Genomic DNA, 9,217 nt, shown 5'->3' on the forward strand with positions numbered 1-9,217 from the left:
GGCACAAAAGCCCCATAAGAAGGCCTATGAAGTATGGAAAGTAGCTTGGAGGGAATGAAAGAAGAAGCTACAAGAAAAAGATGGCCAACACTCAAAGTGGCTGTGAGTCGCAAAGGGACATCAATGCAAAATGTGGCTAGACGTGAAAAGAAGGGCCATAGATGCAAAAGGGTCACAATTGCAAGCTTGAGGATTGGATGATGGCTATATGTGCAAGAGGAGCCTTTTTTGGATTTCAAGCCAACATCCAACTAGCCAAACAAGGCCCTTGCCTCATTAATGGCATTCTTGTAATAACTAGCCTAGATCTTAAGTCTCTTAGTATAAATATTAGACTTAGGTTATTTTCATCTTTAGATTATGTTGAATGAAGAAACTCTTATGAGAGATTGTAGTTAGTAGCTTTAGGTAATAGATTGTTTGGTTGGTTAACCAAGTGTTACTTCTAGTTGTGAAGTGAATTGCTTATTTTCATCGAATTCAATGTTGCTCATTTGTGGATTCATTGGAGTCGTTTGTTGATTCGAATTGCTTAGGTTCTAGGGTTTGTAAATCCGATTGGAAGGGTTAGGGTTTAATATACCCTTTCTTGTCCATAGATTTCTGGCTCTTGGGTCAAGTATCTATCCATCTACCCTTTTCCATTTCTATTCTTCATCCCCCTTTTATTTTGATTTTCTTTTCCTTTGTTTTTCTAGAGTTTCCTTAGGTTGAATCTTATCAAGCTCTTATGTCTCAGATTCCTTTCATGATTCTTACGTATATGTTGTTTCCATGCCTTACATACTCGGTACATTATTCGCATCGACTCCCTATTGTTGGTGGGGGGCGTTTCATGCCGCAGTTCGAAATACGAGTTGGTGATCCATCTATTTGGACTTCAGCTCAGCGGATAAGGTATACATATGTATGCACATGTGTATGGGTATGGCGGGGCCCTGTCCTTGCCATGTCGTGTTCTATTTTCCAGTAGAGGCTTGTAGACAGTTATGTATTGTCATATGATGTCCAGACTTGTGGTTTCATATGTTGTTACAGGTGGTTATGATAGCCTTATTGGCTTATGCTGTATGCTCAGCATATTCATATAGATGAGTCTTTCAGATTAGTTGTTACACGCATGCTCCTTATGAGTTTATCGAGAGTCATATAATGGCCCTATCGGCCCCCCTATGTTTATGTTTATGTTACAGATACATGTCAGGTGGTGCCTGACTAGTATGGTCAGGTGCCCGTCATGGTTCTCCAGTTTAGGTCGTGACAATAATGATAGGTTAAAACAAGTGGTAAGGAAATATTGTGAGGGTTGGAGGTTAAACGAATCGAAGATGTTATAAACCGTATTATCAGGGTAACATTACGAGTGCTTACTATGCTAATTAAGTTGTGTTTTAAGCTGCTTGAAGTGTTTAATAGTCATATGTTAAGTTCTGAAGTGAAGCGAGTTGTAAAATAAAAGTCGGCAAAAGTTGTCGCAAGTAATGTTCATCAATTAACTGAAATTTAGGTCTGATGTCACAGAGCTTACCTCCCGATGTACTAGAAGTTAAGGGGTGATCCACCTACCAAATTAAAGGTCTACGAGTGTAGTTTCAAACGCATTAAACCGTTCTTCGATATGACATCGGACTAAAGAGATATTCACATTTTTGTGACACTATGCAGTCACTCCTTTGGGACCCACTTGTGCGGTGGAAATTCTTTTTAAAAATTCCTTTTTAAGTGTAAAAATCGGTGGTAGCAATGTAGACCTCATTTTCTCGCCACTTTTAGTTCCAAAACCCTCCTAAGCTCTATCCTAAAGTTACTACATGATCCAAGGGCGAAATCCCAAGTAAATAATGTGATTTTGGCATCGGGATCTCATAGAGCAACCAAGATCCTTGTTCTTCTTATTGTGGTGAAGTTATGGACTGCTCCAGCTCGTGTTGGAGGTTGATTTGGCTGGTTTAAGGTAAGATTTTACTTCCTTCTCATGTGTCTAAGCTGGTAGAAGTTGTAACTAACTTGTAGAATTAGAAAATCCAAAAAAAGAAGCTCGAAATTCTGGTATTGTGGTCGTTGGTTGATGAACTATTTTGGTAGTATATTTGTGATGGTTTACATGGGAAATTGTTTGGATAACTTAGTTATATTGTTGTTACTATTATAAACATGTTCATAAAAATAGAAAAGGTTCTAAACTATAGTTTGTTAAATTGTAAATTGAGCTTCCCGCTCGTGTGAATACTGAGCTATTTAGAAAGCTCGTTAAAACTATTATTATTGTGTGGGCTGTTCTTTGATTGTCTTGAAATTGAGGGAAGTTAAGAAAACAGGGGAGGTGCTTCCTGATTTGTTATAGAATAAAGCGTATCCTTCATATACGATAGTTATAACACTCGCATCGTGACAATAGTATCATTTTCCTGGTTAGAGACTAAGGAGTTGAAGGCTAATCTTAGATTGTGGTTTGGCAGGACAATAGTATATAAGGCTTTCCCTTTCATTCCTTTGTACGAATCCGAATGAAACGTAACGTGAACAAATGTTTCTTCAAAGTTACTCTACTCTTAGAAGTTAGAAATTGCTTACATTGTCTCACTCTATTGAAATTTATATGATCGTGTTCATCTCAGATTCTTGGCTTCTCATATAAGGCATATGTTGATGGTATTTGCATGTTGATGGTATTTGCTTCTTACTATATTACATAATGATGAGTTTGTTCGAATAACGTATTCGGAGGTTACCAACTAAGTCACTCTGAAAGGTTTAGACTGCCATTCAGTGAGTCTATCATGCATTATACACACACACATATTCATCCACGAAGCCACGCTATAGTCGGCAGGGTACGACACCTATTGTGCACACCATTGCAGTTAGGTACGTTATGATGATGTTAGACCCAAAAAGAGGCTTGATGATGATGATGCAACCCTATAGTGTGGCTTATATATCTATGTATATGTTTTTAAACTAAAGCTTGCATGTCATACGCCCTCTGTGGCATTTCAGAGTTACAGGTTGTCTGTCCTCATCTCTATTTACATTATTGCTTTTGCTTATGTTTCCTGCCTTACATACTCGGTCTATTATTCGTACTGATATCCTTTTTGTTTGTGGACGCTATATATCGCGCTGCATGTTTAGATAGACAGATTGGCGACTATTAACAGGCTGTCTTGATTAGCGGTTGGTTGGGGAGCTCCACTCTTCCGGACTTGCCTAGTCATATTTGTATGCATATGTACGCGTGGTTTTTAGGAATTTCTGGCCCCTGTCCCGACTCATGACAGTTTTTATGTAATCTTATAGGCTCATAGACAGTCGTCTTACGTACAGTTTTGTGTTTAGCCTTCCCAGCCCATATGATGATGTATATAGTCTATCATGGAGGTCTTATCGGCCCGTATATATTTTGTTCATGTTGTTATGCAGTACTGTTGGACTGTTTATGTTGAGTTCATGTTGGCTTAGTTGACCCATATAATGTTAAATATGATTAATGGATATGTAAGTTGGTGCTCGGCAAGTAAGGCCGGAGTGTCAATCACGCCCCACCAGTTTGGTCGTGAAAAACTTAGTATCAAAGCAAGTTGTCCTAGGGATATCTATGAGCCGTGTCTAGTAGAGCCTTAATTATAGGTGTGTTGTGTGCCATATTTATAATCATGAGGAAACAAGGCATTTAGGATTGTCATGTTTCCTTCTGAATCTAGATCGTACGATAGAGCGGAGTCGTAAGGATTTAGTTCTTGAATCTCAACTTGTTTTCCTTTTCAGTGATGCATACGACGAGAAAGATTACAGCTAGTAGGAGACTGGATATGGCTGAGGGAGAAGGTACCAGTCGGGTGCCACCCGCTAGTATGGGCCTGGAGGCTAAGGTAATAACGGAGAGATGTGTGAGTTACTCTATTTAGGAGGACGGCTGAGATTATGCCCTCCATTAAGAAAGATCCATCCAAAACTCAGGATGAGTCATCTTTTCAAGTACCTCTGATTCTGTTAGCACTAGAAGAGTTAAGAGAAGCTCCGGCATCACTAGGGCTATTGGTCCTACCCTCGGCCCCAGTTGAGGTTTGTTGGAGGTTACGACATAATGATAGGACGCAGGGGTATGAGAAGCAAGCCAAATTATTACTACAGTGTATGCTTGATCAGGGCTCTCAGGTAGGGCCGAAGCATGTTTGCAAGCATCGGGATCCTAGAGTAAGAGACTGGGAGCATGAGGCGTGTAGGGATTGAAGAATGTTGAATAGATTAGGTTACCTTTTGATATGCCGGGAAATTGTGGGACATTCGATACCTTTTTATGAGAAGTTTTACTTGTTTTTAAGCAAGTATGTGTTGTTTTGATGTGTTTTTGTTGTGTTTCAGGTAAATCATAGAGTTCAGGTTCAGAAACTGAAAGTTACTGAAAATTTGCAACTTTCATGGTCTATACAATATTATATGGACCGTGTCTGTGGTCATATAAAAGAGGACATGGCAACAGAATGTCAAAGTGAAAGATGATGAGATACAAGTAACTTATACAGACCGTATAATATTATACGGGTCGTATAGTTAGGCGTGTTGAAGGATTTAAGATGAGACAGAGAGCTGTGTTTAAAGAAGGAGTTTCACGATCGTGTTATACGAGGCGTACAATTTTATACGAACCGTGTAATACCAGCTTGTGTTTTTCTCCGAAGAAGTGATTTCTGAATCTTGTATAAAGTTATACAGGCCGTGTAATGTTATACGAACCGTATAAGTTGCTGCCTGGGACTTAAGTGCGAATTTTGTAATTTTACATTTTTGAAACCTATAAACCTTGTTTAATAAATTCACTTAGGAATAAGAGGAATTTACTTGGCATAATTAACCGTTCTTCATGCATACTTTCTTATCTTTGGGAAAAGCATAGAAAGGAATAGTCTTTTCTTACTGGGAAATAGTCTAGATTCACATAGAGGTTAAGTGCATTCATACAGCGATCCATTAGAAGTATATCAAGATCAAGACCCATGATCATACACTTTATCTGACGGGGACACAACCTTGGTTCTTTTTACCCATATATGTACAACTCAATTACTAGTCACTCTAAATTAGTCCACAAACCAAAAATCTTATAAAATCCTTTTTTTGGAATACACCAGGACCGCAAGATTAGTAGAATACTCATTTAGTAAACGTTACACACCATATTCCCTGTGGGATTCGAACCCAACCTAGTTGGATTACTATATTTGACAGCGTCCGCTTTATGCTATTAACTAGTGTAATTTGAGCGTATCAAATTTTGGCGTCGTTGCCGGGGAATACGATTTTGAAATTACTAAATAGTGTTTTACTCTTCTTAAAGTCTTTGTCCTACTCCAACACACCTTCTTTGCTACCTTGTAAACCAGGTGATCATGGCAGACGACACACTTCCAGTCGAGAATGTTTTTGGTAATGAGTCAGATATGGAGGAAGACTTTGCATCTGCAATAGTTCATCCTAGTGTGACTGCTACTACTCTTAAGTTTGGAAGGTCCCTCTATCATATGCTCAAACAAGAGGGATACTTTCAGAATGCAGTCGATGATGATCCTCACCAGCAAATAATAAGCTTTTTGGAGGTATGTTCTCATCATATCCAAAGCGGTGTGCCTCAAGAAGCTGTTCCGCTGAAACTCTTCAAATATTCATTAGCCGGAGATGCGAGAAAATAGTTCACAAAGCTGTCCCAAAACTCTATTGCTACATGGGATGAGATGATTAAAGTGTTTCTCAGGAAGTGGTATCCCCCGAGTAAATGAGATGAGACTCGTGATCAGATTTACGAGTTCAAACAACATCATGGGGAGCACCTTTTTGAAGCTTGGGAGAGGTACAAAGAATATTTGAATTGGAGTTCGAACCATGGTTTCCCAGATTATATTTTGAAGGAGAAATTCTACAGAGGGTTGGATCATATGACTCAAGCAATAGACAATAATGCTGCTGGTGGGTATTTCATGAATAAGTCCTATGCTAGTATTACCGATATACTTAATTGATTGACTACACACAGTTAATCATGGCATTCGAGTAATTCTGATGGTTTATCACTTCGAACACCATTGATCCAAAATATTGCGAAGGATAGCCAGGAGACATAGCAGACATTGGCACAACTAGCCATTAATATCTCTTTACTGACGAAGAGCTTTGATGAAAGGGAAGCGAAGAAGGTAAACGTTTGTGAAGATATCTCAGGCATGTCGCCTGGAATGTACCAAGTCCAAGAGGGTCCATATCAAGAGGGTCCCTCTCTGCCAATTGAAAATGTTCACTATGCAGACTACATAGCAAAAGGGGATATTCCTGGACCAATTCATAGATACTGGAGACCTCAGCAAGGGCAAGATGCATATAAGAACAACCAATGGAACTACAATAGCAACTATGGTGGATTGAACCAAGGTAGATACAACAACAATAATGGTAACTTCGGAAACAGAAGTTCCAACCCTCACATTCCACCAAAAGGGCAGCCTAATGATCAAGATAGTTCGAGGTTGGAGTCAATGCTTGAAAAAGTGTTGGCAAGTCAGAAGAATACTGAAAAGACATTATCTGGGCTATTAGAGACTGTGGTTTCTCACTTAACGGCTATTCAAAACCTTGAACAGCAGATGCGTGACCTTTCTAGAGAGCAGCATCCTGCTAAAAAGGGATGACTTTCTAGTGATACTATTCCAAACCTTAAAGAATGAATGTGGTGGTGTGGAGCGTTCTTTTGCTATTAGCACGAGAAGTGGTAAAATACTTCAAAGTACTGACAAGAAGATGGTTGATCTAGATCCAGTTAATAAGAAAGAAGAGGTGCAGTCTAATGTGCCTAATGTGGATGATGAGGTCCGTGTTGAAGAGAAAGTTACTGATATTCCAGATGTTGCTGCTGATACTAGTAAACAGACGATAAAAGGAGCTCTTCGCCCTTTGACTTAGATGTACAAAGCAAAGCCCTCATTTCCTCAGAGGTTGGCAAAGAAGAATGATGATGCCAAGTGTCAAAAGTTCTGTTAGAACCCGCATTTTCGTACATTGGAACAATCCGGATTAATTATGGTAAGTTAAGGACAAAACTATTTCGGGATACAAAGTCGGGATTTTTGACCTTTGATTTTATTTTGAGATATAAGTTGTGCATGAATTTATTGGTATGGAACAATTAGAAAAATTTGGGACCAAAAGTGATAAAATTGGAAGTTGAAAATCATCCACAATTTCCATGGTTGGCCGTGTATAGTGGGAGAGGGACCCCACACAATTTTGTGTCATCTTTTAAGTGGGTCAACTCATTAATGTGGGCCAAGGGAATTGTACACTTCATATAATGATAAAAGATGACCACTAGTTCAATTGCCTCATTCTTAACACTTAGAAAATATCAAGAAGTTGAAGACTCCCTCCACAAAGCTCTCGGCCAAGAGGAGCTGAAATCACCTTCCATTTCTTGTCCTTCTAAAATTATTTTGTTGATGTAAACCCACTATATTGAGGTCCCTAAGTAGCGTGAAGGTGTCGTTGGAGCGATCAACCCATTATTTTCATCTTTTGGAAACCCTAGGCTATTGGAAAGTTGAAGAAGAAAGGTAAGAATTCATTATGTTTTATGTATTGTGAAGGTTGTATGCTTGTTGTAGTATGTTAAATTGGATGAATATCATGAAAAATATTATGTTGGATATGAGTTGTGTGTGTGGGTGCCATCCGTGCAAGTGGGTGTGTGTGGTGTTGTGTTGAAACTATGAATTAAAGCTTAGTTAGCATTGTTATGATCATTTTAGGGTGAAGAATGAATAAAAATCATCTTTGTATGTTGGTGGGAGGTTATGGCCGAATGTAGGCCATTATTGTAGCGAGAATTGAATTAACGTCGCTTAATGTTTTAGTCGTCGTCGCTATGAATTCTATGTTGGAAATGAATGTTTAGTGACTCAAAATGATAGTGTGATTGTTGCGGACTGATGTGGAGATTTTTGTACATTTAATGTAAATTATATATATTGATGAGAATAGCATTGTTAGAATGTGAATTGTGGATACAAATCATGATTTGAAAATTAGGAATGGTTTAAGTGAGGCTCTCGGGTTTGGGGCTATTTTCGGCTGAATTGGAGAAAAATTTGGATTGTTGGAAATGTTGTATGAATTGCTTAGAATGTCTTTAAATGTTGTTGGTATGGGTTCGGGTTAGTATGTGAATGTATAAGCGTCGATTTTGGCTTGAAGGTAAGTCGTCGAATTGAATTTATGAAAGTTGATGAATGATGGAAAAGAGAGCTATTATTGTTGTATTACCTTTCGGATTGATTATTAATGTTGTTAGGTTGGTTGTTGTTGTGGTTGTTGATTGATATGGCCGAGTTAAATTCTCGGGTTAGCCTATTTACAGGGGAAATGCTGCCCAAATTTCTGTAGAATTAAGGGCGAAATTGGGATTTAATGCCCAAAAAGTCTTTAGCTAATATTTGGCATTTTATGGCTTGTTTATAGATCGTGGGCAGCCCGAATTATAGGTGGGATTTAGCTCGAGTTTGGATCATTTTGGAGAGCGTTTGAGGTATGTAAAGTAACCTTCCTTCTTCGGCATGCCTTAGTTAAAATAGGCTATGATATAAGCCTCGAGGAAACTCTATTCTCGCAATCCGAGCATGTTATGAATCGCATTTGTTCTTTGGCATCCTTGCCTTGTCATGACAAAACATTGATCCTTATGTTCTTGGAATTCATAATTTGTAAAGATTACATGAAAGCTGATTTTTGTTTTAAAGTTCATTCTTTAGCGATTCCAAAACTTCAAACGCTCGAACTTTCACGGTAAAAGCTCGGATTGCTTTGAGATTTTCGTAGGAGATTGTATGATATAGAATGAGTATGTTTTTCCATAAGCGGGCCCAGCTTGGGTCTATACTCGTCCGTGGGTCCCGCGACGCCCTTTTATGTAATTTCGATAACTTTGGAAAGAAAATGTTGTAATTATTATTCCGATTTCAAATATGACTATTTTACTTATCTTTTGGATTCTGACTATGATTTTATGCATATGATTCCTCACTACTCCGCTCGTGCCTATTATGATATCATTCGCCGGTTCCCGGGCCGGTTCGGTTATCGTGCGCATTATGATATACTCCGGTGTTATGCTGTGTTCATGGTTCACCGAGTCCCTCGCTCGAGGGCCGGGTTCCACTTATATTTGGTGTGATTC

At 38.8% G+C, this 9,217-nt stretch overlaps 1 non-coding gene across 1 annotated transcript; it reads right to left on the reverse strand.

Moving 5' to 3' along the window:
* Window positions 1–5,781: 5,781 nt before the first annotated feature.
* On the reverse strand, window positions 5,782–5,887 carry LOC132045476 (small nucleolar RNA R71). Its single transcript, XR_009412427.1, has one exon. It is a non-coding gene; the product is annotated as a small nucleolar RNA R71 (small nucleolar RNA).
* Between the last annotated feature and the right edge of the window lie 3,330 nt (window positions 5,888–9,217).

The sequence above is a fragment of the Lycium ferocissimum genome, unplaced genomic scaffold, assembly GCF_029784015.1.
Source record: "Lycium ferocissimum isolate CSIRO_LF1 unplaced genomic scaffold, AGI_CSIRO_Lferr_CH_V1 ctg6747, whole genome shotgun sequence".
In the NCBI taxonomy this organism is placed as follows: domain Eukaryota; kingdom Viridiplantae; phylum Streptophyta; class Magnoliopsida; order Solanales; family Solanaceae; genus Lycium; species Lycium ferocissimum.